The sequence below is a fragment of the Hypanus sabinus genome, unplaced genomic scaffold (assembly GCF_030144855.1).
Source record: "Hypanus sabinus isolate sHypSab1 unplaced genomic scaffold, sHypSab1.hap1 scaffold_325, whole genome shotgun sequence".
In the NCBI taxonomy this organism is placed as follows: Eukaryota; Metazoa; Chordata; class Chondrichthyes; order Myliobatiformes; family Dasyatidae; genus Hypanus; species Hypanus sabinus.
In genome coordinates this window covers 29,163-51,434 of record NW_026781232.1, presented here as the reverse complement: position 1 = coordinate 51,434, position 22,272 = coordinate 29,163, and the positions used below count along the sequence as shown (strand labels likewise).

The 22,272-nt window shown below is 42.8% G+C and overlaps 1 long non-coding RNA gene across 1 annotated transcript; it reads right to left on the bottom strand.

Annotated features, from left to right (window-relative positions):
- Positions 1-1,758: 1,758 nt before the first annotated feature.
- LOC132388445 (uncharacterized) lies at positions 1,759-3,819 on the bottom strand. Its single transcript, XR_009510234.1, has 3 exons — positions 3,738-3,819; positions 2,731-2,807; positions 1,759-1,815 (listed from the first exon to the last, which is right to left on the bottom strand). It is a non-coding gene; the product is annotated as an uncharacterized LOC132388445 (long non-coding RNA).
- Between the last annotated feature and the right edge of the window lie 18,453 nt (positions 3,820-22,272).

Below are 22,272 nucleotides of genomic sequence, written 5' to 3'. Positions count from 1 at the left end.
ATTAAGGCCAGGACCAATAGGCTCTGGGACATCTTTATTCACCAGACCATCAGCTTTATCAACACACATTAATCTGACTGTGTACCTGATCGGCATTGATCTAACTGTACATACATGTATACACAATTAGGTATAAAATCCTGACAAAATGCTGGAGGAACTATGCAAGCCAGGCAGCATCTATGGAAAAAAAGTACGGTTGATGTTTTCCCCATCCCCTTTACTCTCTCTCCTTGCGTGCCCATCACCTCCCTCTGATGCTCCTCACCTTTTCATTCTTCCATGGCCCTCCGTTCTCTCCTATTGGACTTCCACTTCTCCAGCCCTGTAAGTACTTCATCTATCAATTTCCCAGCTCTTTCCTTCATCACTCCCCTTCTGGTATCACCTATAATCTTGTGTTTATATCACTCCCCTCCATTCACCTTTTAAATCTACTCATCTATTTTTCTCCAGTCTTGCCAAAGGGTGTCAGCCTGAAATGTCAATTATGCTCTTTTCCACAGATGTTGTCTGGCCCACTGAGTTACTCTAGCATTTTGTGGGTGGTCCTTGGATCTGCAGATTTTCTCTTGCTTGAAATATACAATGTTAGTTTTGGAGCAATATCCTCCCAATTTCCCTTCTTTATAGCTTGTACAATGCACTGAAGATGCAATATAAGAGGGTTTAGTCCATTGGATGTAACAAATAAAATAACTACACATACAATATATCCATTTAGAATAGAGATGAGGAGGAATTTCATTAGCCCAGAGAAGAGTGAATAGGTGTAATGCATTGGCACAGTAGGGTGTGGAGGCCAAGTCATTGGGTATATTTAAGGTGGAAGTGATAGATTATGGGCATGAAGGCAGGAGATTGGAGCTGAGAGGGAAATGAATCAGCCATGATGAAATGGCAGAGCAGACTTGATGGGTCAAATCTCCTATTGGATCTCCTATACCTTACAGTCTTATGATGTCCAGTAAGAACAGCCTGTGCTTCAGCTCCCATTCTGTGTGGTCACTCTGAGAGTTACCTTCCACACCAGAAAACAAGTCCTGCATTCAGGTTTTGTGTTTCAATGAGGGAAGCCTTGCAGGCAGTGGTCAACCTCTCCTAGCTTAGCTGTTAGCATACGTGGATATCAGGACAAATTCTCAGCCTCTTAATAGTCATCCTTCTTTGATGTTTTCTGCTGGAGTACTTAGTGTGTTTCAACTATGTAAAACGCAGTTCAATAAAACTGCTGTAACTCAGGTTCCTCTAAATTTTCACAGAGTTTCAATACCTGAAACTTTCAGTCACACTAAAATAAGGAAAGAAACACTACACTGTTAAGGGCAAGGTCCTCAGCATTATTGCAGAGCGGAGAGATCTTGGAATCTTGGTTCGGAACTCCTTGAAAGTGGCTACACAGATTGATAAGGTGGTTAAGGAGGCTTATGGGATGAGAGCTTTTATTGGTCAAGTCATTGAATTCGGACACAGCATTTGCCACATTCTGGAGGTCAGGGAAAACTAAATGAGCTGATTACTGATGGCCCTCTGGAAAATTCAGGCCACTGTGGTTGTCGAAAGACTTGGATGCTCCAAATATTCACTGGGCTTCTCCCACACAGATCTACAGAGCCAATATGAAGAGAAACATACCTGTACAATACACACTATATAAGCCCGGTGTTGGCTTCAGCTTATACACAAAGTAAGCTGTGCAGTTTTTGATTGTGATGTCCATTTGCTTAGAGCAAGTGTGTCTCTCCGGGTTATCTTTAACCCAGTTGAAACAGATGGTCCTGGTCACTTCGCCTGCTCCCACATCAGGATGGGGATCTGGAATGAAGTTTATAAAGACTGTGAAATGAACCCACTCCAACATCAGGATGGGGACCTGGAGTGAGGTTTACAAACACTGTAAAATGAACCTGAAAAAAGAATGATATCAGTACTTACCAAAGCACAGTGTTTCCTAATCCAAGCACTGTTCCATTCTCAGTCAAAAGTTCACACTCCCCTCCCCAATATCCATGCACCCTGAGGTCACTTCATGCTGGTAAATCCCTTGGACAGGGACACCCAACCTGAGGTCCACAGACCCCTCCTCAGGCAGCGGTGTAGGCCAGGCCATTGGATGTACTTAAGGTAGAGCTTGAGAGATTCTTGATTAGCCATGGCATCAGATGTTACGGGAGAAGGCCGGGAAGGGGAGCAGAGGAGGAGTAAAAGGATCGGCCATGATAGAATGTTAGAGCTGACTCAATGAGCTGAATGGCATAATTCTGCTCCTATGGTCTTAATGAGAGGGGTATATGGCATAAAAAAGGTTGTGAATCCCTGTCCAGAAGACCAAAAATATTGGAATGGAATTAGGCCATTTGGAGATGGAATTGGGCAATGGAGGGCTTTCACTGTTGGCTTAAACACTATCATCATGAAGGGCAAAAGGTAATTTTTAACCAAACAAGAACTTACAGTGAAGTGGTGCTCTATTCAATCTATAAGGGCGTCAAGAAGATTGATCCACAACACTTTTGCAAACCTGCCCCTCTTCTGGACTCCATAGAGAACCACAACTGGAGTGGAGACTGAGTAACTGTGAGGAAACCACTCAGTGAACGCTGCTGCTTACCCTACTGCAGCCAGCTAAAGCCCTGACTCCAGCCAACATAGCTCTCTGGAACAAAAGTGACTGACATTGTCAATCTTGCCAAACTCAATAAACACTGTGGTAAGTTCTTGTAAACCTACCTTTTAACCAGCCTGGACTCCATGTAGAGCAGTGAAAGAATGGAACCGAGGTTTCGGGAATCTTCACATTGCCATGACTGAAACAATGATCAGAGAGTCAGTCCAGATCAGGAACTGTGGTCTATTATATCCACACACTGTTCAGCTCTGGACAGATCACAGGAAACTCAGTTTGCCCTTGAGCCCCTCCAAATTCTTGTGCAAATAACAATTTCCTCAAAGATGAGTGAGGGAGCTTCCTCTTCACTTCACCCCCACCCTGGCTCCCCAAAAGAAGTGACATCCCTCGCTTCTCTGCATGAGCCATTCTATCACATTTTACCCGAATCATATACATACTGAATGCAGATGGAAACCATTCAGCCCATCAGATTCAGACTGAACCCTTGGAAAGTGATCCTTTCAGCACCATTCACCACCACCTCTAACCAAAAAAAAAAAACTACAGAATTCAACTGACTCATTTACATCTTTTTTGTTATTATGTTATTTACTGTGTCGTATGACCATGGCCGATCAAAGTCTTTCTCTGATTGTTATTTGTAAACCTTTCCACAGAAGTGATTTGCCATTCCCTTCTACTGGGCAGTGTCTTTACAAGATGGTGACTCCAGCTATATCCATACTCTTCAGAGATTGTCTGCTGACATCAATGGTCATATAAACAGGACATGGGATATGCACCAACTGCTATAAGACCATCCACTACCTGCTCCCCAGCTTCATGTGTCCCAGATCATTGGTGGTAGGGAGTGGTGAGGTCTAAGCAGTTGGGACACATTGCCCAAGGGGGACCTGCAGGCTAGCAGAGGGAAGGACTGCCTTACACCTCCTTGGATATCTCTACACCACCAATGAATACATTAGCTTTAGCTAGGGAATTTAGAAGGAAATTTATATTGCTAGCTCACAATACAGTACATAGAAACAGCCAGGAAGAAGATGGAAAATTCACTGACAGCATCCTGTTAGGATGTAATTGGGAACCCAGGACTGTTGAACTTCACCTGCTAAATCTGTACCATCCTTCTGCAAGGTTTCCGTCATCCATCCACTGACCACTGCATCGAGTTTCAGAGCAATTCGAGCTCCTCCAGGGCTGATCCAGGATGGTGTGATTTTTACACGGATCACCAATGGTGGAGGCTGCAACTGAGGGGCAGAATGATGACCGTGTTTTATGTTATATCCACTGTTCATTCAGCCTTTGCTATCTTCCACACAACTCCATTCCTACGAGTTTTTGTGAAATGGGAAGAAACAGGAGAACGTTGCCTTACAGGGAACATGTGTTTCTTGGGGTAATTCAGGAAGGTGCAGGATAGATGCAACCCAAAGATGAGGAAGGATTCTATAGGAAGAATGAGGGAACTGTGAGTGAGAAGGGAAATTAAAGACAGCATTAAAGCAAAAGAGATAGCATATAATAAACATTAAATAATAGTTGGAGGGTCACGGATTAGGAAGCTTTCAAAGATCAACAGAAGTCAACTAAAAATAAATGAGAGAAAAGATGAAATATGAAGGTAAGCTTAACAATAATATCAAAGAGGATACCAGAAGAGTTTGTCAGATACGTAAAGAATAAAAGAGAAGAAAGTGTGGATATTGGACCAATGAAAAATAACACCTGAGAGGTAAAAAGGAATGAGTATTTTGCATCAAAACTTTAATAGAATCAGGGGACAGAAGAGAGTTGCCATTACTATGGAAAAGGTGTTTGGGAAGCAGAAAGGTCTGAAGGTACATTAGTCACATGGACCGGATGATTAAGCTTAGAGTTTGGAAAGAGGCAAGTGCGAAACTACGGAGAAATTACTATTGATTTTTCGTGAATCACTAGATTCTGAATCAATGCAAAATTGTAAACGTCTACTTATTCTTTAAGAAGTGGAGGAGTCAAAACAAAGGAAATCAAAGGTCATTTAGCCTGAATTCAGTGGTTGGGAAGATGTTGGATGCATGTGATAAAGTAGGCCAAAGTTAGCATAGTTTCCTTCTGGGGAGATCTTGCCAGACAACTCTGACGGACTTCTTTGAGGAAATAGCAGACAGGATAGACAAAGGAGAGTTGGAGGATGTTGTTTACTTGAATTATCAGAGGCTTTTGACAGGCTGCCATACGTGAAGTTGTTTAACAAGATAAGGGGTCATGGCATTAAAGGAAAGAGACTAACTTGGATAGAATATTGGCTGATTTGAAGCAAGCAAAATAAATGAATAAAGGGGGCTTTTTCTTTTGATTCGCTGCTGATGATTGTTCCACAAGGGTCAGTTTTGTGACCATTACTTTTTTTTACATGATGTGGCCATGATTAGGATGATGGATCTGATGGCTTTGCAACTAAGTTTTCAGAGAATAGAAGGTATGTGGAGGGCAGGTAATGTTGGGAAGCAGGGAGTCTGTAGGAGGACTTAGACACACTTGGGGAATGGGTAAAGAAGTGACAGATAATGTCGGGAAGTGTATGCTCATGCAATTTGGTAGTAGAAATAAAGGCATAGTCAATTTTATAAACGGGTAGATTTTTTAAAAATCAGCGGTGCAAAGGAACTTACTTGTCCTTGTGCCGCATTCCCTGACGGTTACCTTGCATGCCGAGTCAGTGGTTAGGAAGCTAAATGGACTGTTACCATTCCCTGACGGTTACCTTGCATGCCGAGTCAGTGGTTAGGAAGGTAAATGGACTGTTACCATTCCCTGACGGTTACCTTGCATGCCGAGTCAGTGGTTAGGAAGGTAAATGGACTGTTACCATTCCCTGACGGTTACCTTGCATGCTGAGTCAGTGGTTAGGAAGGTAAATGGACTGTTACCATTCCCTGACGGTTACCTTGCATGCCGAGTCAGTGGTAAGGAAGGTAAATGGACTGTTACCATTCCCTGACAGTTACTTTGCATGCTGAGTCAGTGGTTAGGAAGGTAAATGGACTGTTACCATTCCCTGACGGTTACCTTGCATGCCGAGTCAGTGGTTAGGAAGGTAAATGGACTGTGCCGCATTCCCTGACGGTTACCTTGCATGCTGAGTCAGTGGTTAGGAAGGTAAATGGACTGTTACCATTCCCTGACGGTTACCTTACATGCCGAGTCAGTGGTTAGGAAGGTAAATGGACTGTTACCATTCCCTGACGGTTACCTTGCATGCCGAGTCAGTGGTTAGGAAGGTAAATGGACTGTTACCATTCCCTGACAGTTACCTTGCATGCCGAGTCAGTGGTTAGGAAGGTAAATGGACTGTTACCATTCTTTTTTAGAGGGCCAGAATATACGAGCAAGGATGTCATATGGAGGTTAGGCCAATCTTGCAATATTGTGAGCTCTCTTGGGCTTATTTAAGAAAAGATCCAGCGGAGGTTCCCAGGAGATATTCTGGGAACGAAAGGGTTAAATCTATGGAGAATTTTATGTCTCTGGGCTTTTCTAGCAGGAATTTAGAGAAATGTGCTAGGATCTCATTGAAACCTCTTGAATATTGAAAGCCCTAGATAGCATGGATATGGAGAGGATGTTTCCTTTTGTGAGTGAGTCTCAGACCACGAGAGACAAACTCAGAATAGAACAGCAATCATTTAAAGCAGAAATGAGGAGGGATTTCTTTAGCCACAGGGTGGTGCATCTGTGGAATTAATTTCCATAGATGATTGAGGAGACCAAGTCACTGAGTATATTTAATGCAGAGGTTGGTAGGTTCTTGGTTAGTCAGGATGTCAAAGGTTATCGGGAGAAGACAGGAGTATGCAGTTGAGATTGATAATAAATCAGCCATGATGGCTGGCTCACTGACCTAATTCTGCTCCAATGTCTTTTGCTCTTATAGAGCATTCAAACCCCCAACTAACTCCCTGAAGCAGGCAGCTCAGTCTGTCACAGGGAAGCTTACATTGATACTTAAAAGTCAGAAACAAAACTGATGATGCCATATATACAATAAAACCATAAATGTAAGAATAAAACAATAGGTTAGAAACCATCACAGAACTCACGTTTCAGTATGAAATCACTTCATTTAAATAATATCATGTAAATCCTTTACGTAAGCTGAGTGTACTGAATAACTGAATTAGAAATGTTGAAAAAACTGATTAATTTCTGAACTACAGAAATGATGAATAGTATAAAATCAATGTGTTTCTTTTTTGAATTAATTTACTCGACAATGCATTATGCTTTCTAATTTTCCTGCAGCATGTTGAATATCCCTGTACAATTAAGTCAGTACTGTTCCACAAATCAGCCTAAATCTACGTTCTGAAGTTTCCGAAGTGCTGCTCAGAGCTTTCTACAAGATGCAGGGGTATGGGAGTACAGAGGAATCAGCCGAAGGCAGAGATATGAGTGGGGAAGGCAGCAGCAACAAGCAGTGCAGCAGAGAGAAAGAAAACATTTTTGTGTCTTGTCTCAATTGCTCAATTTGTAATGGACGTGATCAGGGAAAGAAATATGATAAACAATATGAGATATGATATGATATAACTATATCTGGCAGGCTTATGATAGTGTCAAGCCTTTGTGTTGGGAGAAGAAACCACTAAACGTTCTCAATTACAAATTTCAGATGAAATACAAAGAGTTTGAGACATACTTACTAAAAGTATACACTGAGTATTTTGCATTTAAGTCCGTGCTGGTTAAATTGGGAAAGTTTAAATGGACATACACTTTGTGAGGTGCACAACCGGCTGCTCAACATCAGTGGAAGATCAAAGAATAAATGCATTGCCAACTTTATGAGCTGCACGAGGACTAGGTGTTCCAATTATCTTGTCACTAATTGGGTTAGGACCACAGGAAGGAGACAGTATCAGTAGAGTTCTTGGAATCCACCCAGGAGACCATTCTTGAATCGTACATAATAAAACCAACAGGAGATGTAGCAATTCTGGACACTGATTCAGGATGATCCTGAGCAAGTTGACACAACCCTCCATGCTTCTGCCATCCATGTGCCCATCGAGGTCCCATTACCTGCCCTATCATATAATGAAAGGCTTTGATAGACTGGAAACAGAGACATGTCCACAGTGGGAGAGTGTTGGATCAGAAGGCAGAGCCTCTAAATACAAGGACAGCTCTTTAGAACAGAGATATGGAGGAATCTCTTTAGCCAGAGGGTGGTGAATCAGTGGAATTCAGACTGCCGTATTGGCCAGGTTATTGGGGATAAACTAAGTGGTCACTTTATTAGGTACACCTGAATACTAACTTGTAAATTCAAATATTTAATTAGCCAATCATGTAGCATCAACTTAATACATAAAAGAATGCAGACATAGTCAAGAGGTTCAGTTGTTGTTTAGACCAAATATCAGAATGGGAAGAAATGTGATCTAAGTGACGTTGATTGTAGAATTGTTGGTACCAGAAGGGGTTGTTTGAGTAACTCAGAAACTGCTGGGATTTTAATGCACATCAGTCTCTGCAGTTTACAAAGAATCATGAAAAAACAAACACAATAAAAAGTTCAATACCCAATAAACTGGATACTGGGTGTATAAAGTGACACTGATTGCAAGAACACACACATAATTCGAGGTGAACACAGCAGGTCAGGTAGGATCAATGGAAATGAGTAAACAGGCAACAATTAGAACTGAGACCCTTATTCAGGACTTGGAAGGAAGGGGGGAGATGCCAGAATAGAAAAGGCGAGGCTGGGGGAGGGAAGGAAGTTAGGACTAGACAGAAGATGATAGGTCAAGCCATGTTGGTGGAAAAAGGAATGGGCTGGAGAAGAAGGAATCTGACAGGAAAGGAGAATGAATCATGAGAAAAAGCGAAGGAGAGGCAGCAGGGGGTGTTGATAGGCAGGTTCTGAAAAGAGGTAACAGGCCAGATGGGATTAGAAGAAGAGGAAGAGGGGGGGGGATAAAATACTTGAAGGAGAAGTCAATGCTCATGTGTCAGGTTGAAGGTGACCTGGGCAGGGATACCCCCAGACTAACAGCAAGGGTCCTGTCTGAATCTCACCAATCAAGCCACAGCTCTTATACACTATATCTTGCACAGAAAGTGGCAATTCTGCTCACAGGGTGAACAGTGAGCATCACACAGCAACTTGCCCCAATCCAACCCGATTCACTTTTTATCATCCAGATGTACCCAACAACTACCTCCAGGATGCAACTCACCACCAGGCAAAGGACCATTTACAGTGGCCATTTAACCAATCAAACCTGCAGTCCTGATAAAGAGTTCTGAACTGAAACATCAGTTCTTTATTCATCTCCACAGATATTGCCTCACTCTGAACCAAACCTGACCACACCTGGCATGAGAGGGAAATGAGAGAACCGTTTGGAGTCCACATGGTCACAGGGAGACCATGCAAACTCCATGAAGCTCAGGTTTGAACTGGGTCCCCTTTTGTCCTTCCTCAAGCCGTGCCAAGGTGCATGGGCACCTCCGTTCCTGAGGTTTCTCTCTCAGTCAGAGGGTCTGCTGCAGTCACAGATGTGCTCCAGTCACACCTCTCCCTACCGTGACAATCGGCTCTGTAACGTCACCAAGCTACGCCTCTGCATCAGTCCATCTCTCATTCACACCTTCTGCTATCTTCCACTCTTCCCTCTGCTCTTCACAAACTCTGATGCCTGAAATTGTACCAAGGCTCCTTCATCAACCATCCGTGTTCACTAATCTGGTTACATAATGTACAATTCAACTTTACATTCACATCCCAATTTAGCCTCACCACTTCCTCCCAGTGTAATCTCCTCCAGCCTCTTAAAACTCCCCCAGCCCCAGCCTCTCAGAGTGTAATCACTGCATTGCCAGCCATGCTTTCTCCTTTGTCTTCAAGACTGAAATTCTCTGCTGAAAGATCTCTGCCTCCCCATCTTCCTCCACTCCCTAATGTTTATTTACCAATACCGAGTATCTGGATGTTTCTGATCACCGAATTTAATGCCATATGTTCCAGATTCAAATTGGATTCATAACGTTCCCCATGTCCTTCAGTACTTTTCCCCCATTAAGTACAGGCTGACTCTGCTCAGCTACAGAAATAATACAGAAATACTAAATAACATCCACTTCCTCTTACTGTACACTGCACGCAGTCTTTCGCTACAACACATTACTCACCCAGAGAACCCAGGATCAGCAGCAAAATGATCAGCTCAGCTGGTAACATTCTGGAAATGAAAGATTGGAATTAACTCAGTGAGAAATGACACACTGGGGCTGAGGACAGAGTTTAAGTAGGGGAAGGAACTGTGGATCATAACGGTTTTCCATCTGTAGTGGGATAGATATATCCCTCCATCACTGGATCCCCACAGGCAGAGGTGAATCTCCATTTCTCCTTCATTGAGACCCCATGGAAAAAGGTGAGATCTCTTTCACCGAGACCCCACAGTAAGAGGGTTCATTTCCTTTGTTCCCTCACTGAGATGCCACAGATGGAGGTGAGATCTCCCTCACTGGGAACCCACTGACAGAGTCGAGATCTCCCTCATTGCGACACTAAACAAAGATGAGTAATTGTTTTCTGAAACCTTACAGATGGATGAGACAGAGGAGGTCCATCAGCGATAATTTACTTACACTCTCTCTCTCTTCCCCCATCCCCACACACTGTCCCTGTGCAACACACACATATGCAAACAGAGCACAAGACAAAGGGGATGTCTACTCACGTGTGAATCCAGATGAGATGTACGTGTGTGAGTGGAGGGAGATCGGACCACCTACAACCTCCTCACTCTCTGCAATGAGTGGTGTCAGGCTCAGCGACAGGTCGACTACTTTCCGCATCGGCTTCTCGAAGCAATGAAGTCTGAGCTGGGCGGTGCAGCAACTTTGCAACAGTATGTTTGGAAAAAGTATGCAAAATAAAACAAATATCATCTATCCTGAGCCTCTGCAATGAAGAGCCTATTGTTCCCTGTCAGTCCGTTTCCCCGAACAACCAGAGGTTCAGTGATGGGTCAGTATTGAGCTGAATAACAGGATTGCACATAGGTGCTGAAAATGAAACAGTCACAGGATAACAGTTGTCAGGTTTAAAATAGGCAGAATTGTGGAGTGGAAGGTGTGTGACTGGATATATCATCTGTAATGGACTAACACATTATTGGGAATAGACGCAGGATAAACCTCCAGTCAGGTTGGAAATGGATCAGTACCACGGAGTGGACCATGTTCAGGGCCTATAACTGAGAAAGGATTCAGAGAGAGATTTACGAAAAATGCAAAGACATTTTTACAGAAGTAAGAGTGTAGTCACACTGGTCAACCACAGGGTGTTTATCTCCGACTGCAGGAAGAGCCAGATGTAGTTAGGAAGGCAACTGGCAGGTTGACCTTTTGTGTATTGGGGGCAGGGAGTGTTGGTCAGAGAGTCATGGAGCACTACAGCACAGAAACAACAACTTCAGCCCATGCCAGCCTGTTCTCTGTAGTCCCATCTACCTGCACCCATACCATACGTCTCTCATCCATGGTCACTCATCTTATCCAGCTACGCAAACTTTTCCGAAATGTTACAATAAAATTTGCATCTACCATTTCTGTTGGCAGCTTGTTCCTCTGACACCACCCCTGAGTGAATTCTCCACTCAGGCTCCTCTTAAACATGTCATCGTTCCCACTAAACACAGCAGTAAATAAATTCCTAATGTATTCAAACGTTCCTTGTAATTCAGATCCTCGTAAATTTTCTCTCAGCTCTTTCAATTTGATTGACATATTTTGACCTTAACATAACATCACAAGTCTTGTACTCAATGCCCCGATATATGAGGACCATTATACCTAAAGCTCTCTTTTGAAATGTATCTGCCTGTGACGCTGCTTTCAAGGATATAAATCTGTATTTCCAGGTTCCTTGGCTCATACACCTCAGAGCCCTACCAATCTTATCCTGGTTTGTCCTCCCAAATAGCAACATCTCACCCTAACTGCAATAAATTCTACCTGCACCTTTCAGTTCATTTTCTCAGATGCTCCAGATCTTCTGCAAGCACTGATAGCCTTTATTGTTGTCCATTAAACCCACAATCGTGACATCATTGGCAACATTGCTAATCCAGTTTACCACATTATCAACCGGATTGTTGTTACAGATGACAAACAACAGACTCAGAACTGACCCCTGTGGACACCACTAGCCACAGGCTTCTAGTTGGAGAGACAACCAACGCACGACCACTCTCTTGCCACTCCACTGATACAATGTCGAATCTAGTGAACTAAGTCATCAGGAATGTCAAGTAAATTAACCTCCTGACCAACCTCCCAATGTGGGAAGTTGCAAAAAGTCTTGTGAAAGTCCATATAAAAATATCCATCACCTTTCCTTCATCAGCCTCTTGGTAACCTACTCAAGAAACCCAGTATATTCAGTTAAATATGACCTGTCTTGCACAAAGCCTTGTTGACAATCTCTAATCAACTCTCTTTATCCAAATATTTATATATTCTGGTCTTTGCAATGCCAACTAATAATTCACCCACTACTGATATCAGGCTGACTGCTTTATAATCTCCTGGCTTATTTGTAGAGGCTCTCTTGAACAATGGAACAAATTTAACTATCCTCCGATCCTCCCTTGGCTAAGGATATTTGAAATCTCTCCAACAGGACCACTGCAACTTTTACACTAGTCTTCCACAAAGGGTGGGTCTTCACTCGGGGGTGGTGTCTGAGGAATGAGCTGCCAACAGAAGAGGTAGATGCAGATTCTGTTGTAACATTTTGGAAAAGCTTGGGTAGCTGTGCATATGTTGCATTTAGAGCTGCAGCATATCTGTATGTGCAACATATCGTTACTTTGATAAGGGTTTTATCTGGATCTGGCTCCATTCATAGATGACCATGGTGAAAATTAAGGTGACCAATTTTGGCCGTTGCTCTTCTTTTGCTCTTAATGTATCTTTAGAAGCCACTGGGATTCTCTTTTACCTTGTTTGACAGAGAAACCTCATGTGTTCCTTTAGCTCTCCTAATTTGTCACAAGAAAGAAACATCTATCATTAAGAAAGCCCACCATCCAGGCTGTGCTCTCTACTCACCTGGGGCCATCAGGAAACTGGTACAGAAGCCTCAGGACTCACATCACCAGTTTCAGGAACAGTTATTACTCCTTGCCTCATCAGTGAACTGTCTCCACAACCAATGGATTCCCTTTCAGGGATTCTTCATCTCATGATCTTGATATTTATTGTGTATTAATTAATTATTATTATAATTAATGGCTGTTTGACCATCCCATTGGGAGCAGTCTCTCACTGACTCTATCACAGTTCTATACTTACTGTGATTGCATGCAAGAGAATGAATCTCAGGGCTGTATGTGCAACATATCTGTACTTTGATTAGGGATTTACAATGAACTTTGAACACTGAACTGCGTACACCTTATTTGTGTCTCCTTTTGCCTTACCAGACTCTGATTATCTCTCAATAACAGGAGTACCCTAAACCTGTTAGCTTTGCCTTTTATTCTAACAGGAGCATACAGATTCTGTACACTCAATATTTCACTTTTGAAAGCCTTCCGTCCACCAGGCATCTCTACCCTGTCAAATCCACATTTAGCGAATCCCGTCTGATGCCATCAAAATTTGTTTTTCTCCAATTTAGATTTTTTCCTTGCCATCCCAATTTCCTTTTCAGCCATCCCCTTTACTTTTTATCCTGTCTGTATCTATGAAATACCTTTCTTCTTTCTACCTAACACTCGACATTTCCCTCACCATATTAGGTTGTCTGTACTTGTTACCTTTGGTTCTTACATTGATGGAAATATGAAAGTTCTGAATTCTTGTTATTTTTTTCATAAAACATCATGACAGAATTAAACCATTTGACCCATTGAATCTGCAATGCCATAATCCCAATCTCCAGCATCTCCCTATAACATTTGAACCCTTACTAATCGATAATCTATTAACCACTGCTGTATCTATACCAAAAGACTTTATCTTTCCAGCCATCTATGACAATGAACTCTTCAGATTTAACACCACATAGCTGAATAAATTTCTCCTCACCACCCCACCCCCAGCCCCATTCCTCTAAACAGTGAGTACAGACACAAAGCCATCAAATGAACCTCAGGCATACTTTAACCCTTTCACTCACAGAAAAATTCTCATTAACCTCCTCTGGATGCTTTCCAATACCAGCACATCCTTTCATAGGTAAGGATCCCAAAGCTATTGAAAATATTCTAAATAAAGTCTAGTAAATACATTATAAAATCTCAGTGTTACATCCTTGCTTTGATATTTTTGTCGTCTAAATAAATGCTATTATTGGATTTAAATTCCTTGCCGTCAGTTCAACTTGGAATTTAACCATGAGGATTCCCAGGTCCGTTTGCGCCTCTCACTGCATCCAGCATACCACAGTTGCTGAGGAGATGCTCGGTTGTGTGTAGCAGGAGAGGGATTTCATAAGGTCGAGACTTTCCAGAATTTGGTGAGAAGCGGTGTAAGTTTGCTTGTGCTACTGCACGAGGTGGGGGGGGGGGTGGGGGGAGTTTGGGTGGAGGTGGTGGGGAAATATATTGTTACGCCTATATATGAAGTCGGGAATCAAAAGGTTGAGCATGAAAGGTTATTTTTCTGGGTGTTATACATTTCAATTTAAATTTTAATGCAATGAGTATTATAGGAGAATCAGCTGAGCTCAGGGCATGGGCAAGCATATGGAATACTGACTCCATAGCCATCAGTGAGACTTTGTTGCAGAAGGGGCAGGACTGGTTGCTCGGTATTCCATGGATCTGCTGTTTTAGACAGAGCAAAGCAGAAAGAATTGAAGGGGGAGTGGTGGCATTACTAGTCAGGGAAAATGTCACGGCACTGTTCCAACAGGACAGGATGGAGAGATCAGTGACTAAGGATAAATGGGTGGAACTAAGGGATAAGAAATGGGTTACCACATTAAAGGGATCAGATTACAAATCACTCAAAAGTGAGCTGGATTTAGAGGAACAAATTTGTAGTGATCACACACTGTACAAGAAACACAAGGTTGTGATAGTAGGTGATCTTAACTTTCCACATATTGACTGGGATGCCTCTAGTGTAAAAAGACTCAATGGGATGGTTTGGTAAATGTGTTGAGTTTTTCCTTAATCAATACATAGAGGTCCCTTAGATCTTGTGGGAAGTTACAGTAGTAATTGCATTTATATATAGTATTTAGTTTAGCAGTGCTTAAAAAGAGCCAAAACAAATGAAAAAGCAAACAGGTTGAGCATGTGAGTTCATTGTTCATTCATAATGATGATGTTGCTGGGCATTGGGAAAAAGCTATTCCTAAAACAACATTTGGTTTCAAGCTCTGGAACCTCCTCCATGACAGTAGCAATGAGAAGAGGGCATGTCCTGGGTGATGGAGTCCTTAATGCTGGGTGCTGCCTTTCTGAGGCACTGCTTATTCCAGATGTCTCCCTGCTGGGGAGGATAGCACCTTAGAGGAAGCAGGCTGTTGGCAGCTTTCTGCAGATTTTCTGAACCAGTACAGCCCACAACCTCCTCCCCCCACCACAATACCATTCCAGATAGTGAAGCAACCAGTTAGAATAGTCTCCACTGTACATCTGTACAAATTTCTGAGAGTCTGTGGTGACATATCAAGTCTCCTCAGACTGACAATGAAATACAGCTACTGTCATGCCTTCTTTGTAATTTCATTAATGTTTGGCCCAGGATAGATCTTCAGTGATTTTGACACCGAGGTCCTTGAAACTGCTCACCCTTTCCACTGCTGATCCCTCAATGAAGGCTGGTACGAGTTCCCTTGAGTTCCCCTTCCTGATGTCCACAGGCAATTCCTCGGTCTTACGGATGTTAAGTCCAAGGTTGTTGTTTAGACAGCACACAGTTTGCTGATCTATCTCACTTCTGTTCACCAGCTCTTCACCACTAAACTTCTGCCAACAACAGCTGTGCAATCGGCAAATTTATAGATGGTGTTTGAGGCACCCACGCCCACTCTGACCCCGACACTCAAATTTCTGCCATACTAGCTTCCACTGTGAAGATAGAAACAATATGCAGTTTCAGTTCATCCATCATTTCTTTGTCCACCATTACCTCTCCAGCAACATTTTTATAGCTCCAATGCCCACTCCCACTTCTATTTTCCTCTTTATGTATCCAAAAAAATCTCTCTGTATCCACTTTCATATGATTGGATAGCTTGCCCTCATATTTCACTTTTCACCTCTTACTGCGTTTAAATTTGTGTTCTGTTGGTTTGTAAAAACTTCCCAATCCTACTGCTTCACTCTAATTTTGCTATCTATGCCTTGACTTTTGTTTCATTGCATTCTTTGACTTCCCTTGTCAGTTCAACCTCCCGTTAACCACATTGTATTTTGGATTGCTTTTTCCTGGACCTTCCAAATTGCACCCAGAACATCCCACCGGTGAATATCTGCCATTATCCCGCAAGTGTTGCCTTCCAATAAACTTCAGCCACCTCCTCTATCAAGCCTCTGTAGTGTGCTTCACTCCACTGTAATAATAATCACACATCTGATGTTTGCTTCTCCCTCTCAAACTGCAGGGTGAATTCTGTTGTGTTATCATCAATGACTCATTATACAAAACCTAATTCAGAACTGCCCTGTGCATGTGGGCACAACCACATGCTGTTATACAAAGCCATCACGTAGGCATTGTACTATTTCCTTCTTTTGGGATCCAGTACTAATCTGAGTTTCTCTATCCATCTGCAAAGAGAAATTCCCCATGGCCTGGTTCTCTGTTGTATTACTCTGTGACTCTCTCCCTTCCTCTCTCAGCTTTACGGTCTTACACTTTCCAAATCCTCCGCCCCCCCACGCCCCCCCGCCCCCAGCTCCTCACATTGTAGCAATACCTTGTGTTTCAACTTGTGATATTTTACCAAATGTTCCCCTTTCTAGGACATGAAACCCCTCTGTTCTCCCTCCGTTTGCATCTGTTGACAAATAGGAGAAGAGAACAGGATAGAATTAACCAGAGTGATGTTCCTATTACATCTGTAATGTCCATGGAAGCAAGTGCAAATAATTTGTAATGTTTTGCAGAGAAACAGAATATTCAGCCCCACAAAATGTTTTGCATCTCTCTGACCTTCTCTTGCAATTTACCTTTCTATCCCCGTTGTAATTTGTAGCCGTCATCCCAGCTACTGTTTAGAGTATAACTCCTGTAGGGTCTTTTTACTTCTGCAGTTTCTTAGCTTTACCCACAAGGATTCTGCATCCTCCCAATCCTGTAAGACCACAAGACCAGAAGGCACATGAGCAGAATTAATCCATTCAACCCACCGAGTCTAATCCACCATTCCATCATGGCATATGCTGGATCCCACTCAACCCCATACACTTATATTCTTGCCATATTCCTTGATGTCCTGACCGGTCAGAGAACCATCAACTTTTGCCTTAAAATGTACGCATAGACCTGGCCCCACCAGTCTTTGGCACAGCATTCCACAGATTCACCATTCTCTGGCTAAAACAATCCTCCTTACCTATGTGCTAAAAGGCCGCCCCACAATTTTGAAGGATGTTTTCTCTAGTTCTGGATAACCCCACCATAGGAAACATACTCTACAAAATCACCATGTCTAGTCCTTTCAACTTCCAATAGGTTTCCATGAGATCATTGGGCATTTTTCTAAATTTTAATGAGTACAGGCTGAAAGCTGTCAAACACTCCTCATATGTCAACCCTTTCATTCCTGGAACTATCCTTCTGAACTGCTCTGGATTCTCTCCAATGACAATACATCCTTTCTGAGATATGGGGCCCAGAACTGTTGACCATACGCCAAGCTCAGCCTGACTAGTATCTTTTAAAGGCTCACCAGTATCTCCTTACTTTTGTGGTCTATTCCCCTTGAAGTAAATACCAACATTGCATTTCCCTTCTGCATTACGGACACAACCTGTGAATCAGACTTCTGGGAATGCTTTCTCATTTCCAACACTGTATTCCATCTGCCACTGTTTGCCCATTCTTACTAATTGTCTAATTCCTATTGCAATCACATGTCTTCCTCAGCACTACCAATCCCTCCACCTATCTTTGCATCATCCACAAACTCTGTCACAAAGATATCAATTACATTAACCAATTCATAGACAAACAATGTGTAAGTAGTGGTCATCATAAGTAGAGGTCACAATATTGGCCCCTGAGGAACACCACGAGGTACTGGCAGCCATCCAGCAAAGACCCTATTTATTCCTACTCATGGTCTCCTGTCTGCCAACCATTCCTCTGTCCTCGCCAGTGTCCTTCCAGTAATGCCATAGGAGTTTAATTTGATAAACAGTGTCATCAGTATCATATTATCAAATGCCCTCTGGAAATTCATCTAAATGACTTTCACTGCCTGTCATTTATTCAACCTACTTGTTACTTCCTCAAAGAGCTCTGACAGATTTGGCTGCAAGCTTTGTCTGTCTTCTTGTGACTCTTGAAAGATCATTGTGAATGCATCCATTATCTCTTCAGCAACCTCTCGGGAATCTGGAACGTAGTCCATCTGGTCCCAGTGAATTATCAACCTTAAGACCTTTGAGTTTGCCTTGCTCTTTTCTCCTTGTAATAGCAATGGCACTCACTCCTGTCCCCTAAAACTCATGAATCACTAGCACAGTGCTTGTTTCCCCCCCCCCACCCCACAGAGAAGACTGATGCAAAGTACCCATTAAGTTCATTTGGCATTTCTCTGTCCACCATCACTATCTCACCAGCAACATTTTCCAGTGATCCATTATGAACTCCAATGCCAACTGTCTCTCAGAATTCTATGACATGGCAAAGTACAGCTCCAACACCACATACAAGTTTGCTCATGGCACCAATGTTGTGAGCTGTATCAAAGTTGGTGATGAATCAGCATATAGGAGGGAGTCAGAACACTTTACTGAGTCATGTCCTAACAACAACCTCTCACACCATGTCGATGAGAACAAAGAACTAATAGTATACTTCAGGAAAGGAAAACCGTAGGTCCATAAGCCAGTATTCACCGAGGGATCAGAGGGGGAGCATGTCAGTAAGTTTAAATTGCTGGGTCTCTCTCTCAGAGGACCTATCCTGGACCCATTATAGAAAGATAACTGTGAATAAAGCATGACAGCACCTCTACTTCCTCAGTAGTCTGCGGAGATTTGGCATGTCAACAAAAACCTTGGTAATGTTCTGTAGTTGTGAGGTGCAGTCTGCTGACTGGCTGTGTTACAGCCTGGTCAGGGAACAGAAATGCCTTTGAGCAGAAAATCCAATAGCCCAGTGCATCAAAAACCCACACAACTATTGAGCACATCTAAATGAATCATGGCTGTAGAGAAATAGCATCAAGCATCAAAGATCCCCATGACTAAGGCCAAGCTCTTTTCTCACTGCCACCATCAGCCTGCTGAGCTCCTCCAGCATTTTGTGTATGTTCCATGTCATTCATAGCTGTTAATTTCTAACTGTGCTTCTGTTCAATTTATGTCCCTTTCAAAGCTTTTTTGTCTTTTTTTTATTTATTCAGGAGAATTTTCTAACCTCTCCTGCACTCCACTTTTTACTTTATCCTCAGTCATCCAAAGTAGGTCAAACACAAACTTCATCCAATCCCACTGACTGCAAATTTAACCTATCACATGCCTAAATTCCAGTACTATGTTGGTTTTGCTACCAGTAGTGAAAATCCGCTGAACCTGGCTTATACTAAGATAACAAAGTGTATATAAAGCATCCTCTGCCCCATGGTGGGCTCCCAGATCACTTATCTGTTATGCTAATTGCAGCATTCAAACAACTGATCAAACTGGACAAACCAGTTCTGAGGGAGTGATCTCAGCATTGCAGGACGGCTTTGAAAACACGAACTGGAGTATGCTCAGAAAGGCTGCTACCCAGGGAAACCACATTCACATCGAGGAATATGTGAATTCTGTGACCAGTAAACACAGACACATGTACTGAGAAATTTACTATCACAGAGCAGATACTCTGTCTGAAGCTGAGGTGAGGAAGACCCTGGCCAGAGTCAACCCATCCAGATCTGCAGGGCCCGATAATATACCAGGTGGGGTTCTGAAAGACTGGGCAGCCCAGCTAACAGAGTTACTGACAGATATATTCACTATCTCACTGGAACAGTCCATTTTACCCTCGGTTTTCAAGATGGCAACGTCATCTCATGCCTAAGAAAGTGAGAGTAACCGACCTAAATGTGTGTCATGAAGTGACATTACCAGTCTGCTTTTCACTTGAAACAATCCACTGATTTAACACCATTATACCCCAGAAATGGTGGGGAAACTGTCCTCGCTGGGTCTGAACACCTCATCTGTAACTGGATGCTGGACTTCATAACGGTAAGGTCACAGTCAGTCCGTGTGGGCAGCAACATCTCTAGTCCCATTACACTGAGCACTGGTGCACCCCAGGACTGTGTGCTCAGCGCACAGCTGATGCACAACTGTATCACAGGGTTCATCTCAAACTGTGTCATACAGTTTGTGGATAACACTACAATGCTTATGGTGATGATAAGTTAGTGTACAGAGAGGAAGTGGAGCAAAAGTGTGAGAACAGCAACCTAAGTCTGATCTTGGATAAGACCAAGGGAATGGCTATGGATATTAGGATTGTAGAGATGAACCATCCCCCTCTGTGCTACATAGCTCCTCTGTGGAGAGTTAAGTGCGCCGAGTTTCTGAGAGTTCATATCCTGAATGACCTCACCTGGTCCATCAACATCACCTCCCTGAACGAGGCTGCACAGCAGCGCCTCCACTTTGTAAGGATTTTCAGGTGCATGAGCACCCTCCATCAGTTAAATTTTACAACAGTCCTGACAAGCTGCATCTCAGTCTGGTATGGGAGCAGCAGAGCATCGCACCCAAGGTCTCTACAAATGACTGTGAGTACAGCGGAGAATATCATAGACGGTTTCCCTACCACCCGTCAAGGACATTTTTCAGGAGTGCTGTGTACACCGGGCCCTAAGGATCCCACCCATCATTAGGATCCATCCAGCATCCTCTTTCACGTTCAACTGCCAGGCCGGAGACTCCGATGCATTACGACAAGTAGATTCAGGATGGGAAACAATTTCTTCCCTTGGGCCATTAGTTTTCTGAACTTACTGCAGTATCACCTTCATAATGTCACCAGTTCATTGGTTCTGTACCCAACAGTATTTAATTTATGTATTTTACTTTGTGTATTTATGCATGATTCTTTGCAGATTTTATTCTTACTTTCCCAAGTTATTGTGCCTTGTATGTGTGTTTTGTGCATATCTGTGCTTTACCCCCGGTCCAGAGAAATCTTGTCTCCTTTGATGGTATACATCTATGAATCTCGATGACAATAAACATGATTTGCTTATCCTTCCTCAATGTCTCAGCCACTCACTTGTATATCAACTTCCTATCCTCAACCCTATTATCGAGTTTCCATTCCCCTGCCAAAGCAGTTTAAACCTCCACAAGAGCTCCAGCAAACCTATCTGCAATGATATTGGTCCCCCCTTGGGTTCAGGTCTGAAATGTCAATAGTTTATTCCTTTCCATAGATGCTGCCTGACCTGTTGAGTTCCTCCAGCATTTTACATGCATTTCTTTGGTATTCCAGCATCTGCAGAATCTTGTGTTTATGATTTGTCAGGTCCTGTCTTATCAATGCCTACCCCTCTCCTCCAAATTTAAAATCAATTTTTTTTTCCAAAAGCAACTTGAATTAAGATCTGCTCCTCTGAAGTATCATTTTAGCCATGCAATCACTGACCATTCCTCATATTTCTAAACTCAGAGCATGTAACAGAGATAATAAACTTGGAAATCCAGCTCTTTAACCATCAACTCAACTCCGAGAGCAGACACTGCAACATCTCAGTGCTCTGAAATTAAGACCAAGCTAAACAATAATCTCTGGCTGATCTCCCTCACCTTTCATAATGCCCAGATGTCACCAGTGGCCATCTCAGACCAGATAGTTATTACCAGAGGGTGTAGTTTCACAGTCAGTGGTCAAAGGTTCACAGCGGATATCAGGATTCAGTTTTTACCCAGGGGCTCTTCAGAGTTTGGAATGCAGTTCCTGAGAGCGTCATATCCAGATGAGCACTGGAATCAAAAAGGCGTAGGAGGCAATGAATGAAGTGTGTTCAATTGTGACTAGTATAGATGGGTACTTGATGGTCAGCGTGGTTGGGAAGGGCCAAAAGGCCTGTACGTGCTACCAGTTTTATGACCAGAGTGTTTTCAAAGTTCAAAGTAATTTCATAACCAACGTGCATACAGTATACTGTATGTCATCATACACTACCCTGAGATTCATTTCAATGAAGACCCTCGTAATGTGATAAAAAAATACAATAGAAGCAATGAAAACTACGCACAAATAAAGACTGACACACAACCAATGTGCAAAAGACAAACTGGTGGAGGTAGCATCATGCCGTGGGGATCATTTTCAAGAGCAGGGACTGCAAATCTGGTCAGTATTGATGGGAAGATGAATGCCGCTAAACACAGAGATTCTGGGTAAAAACCTGCTAGCTCTGCCAGAAAGCTTAA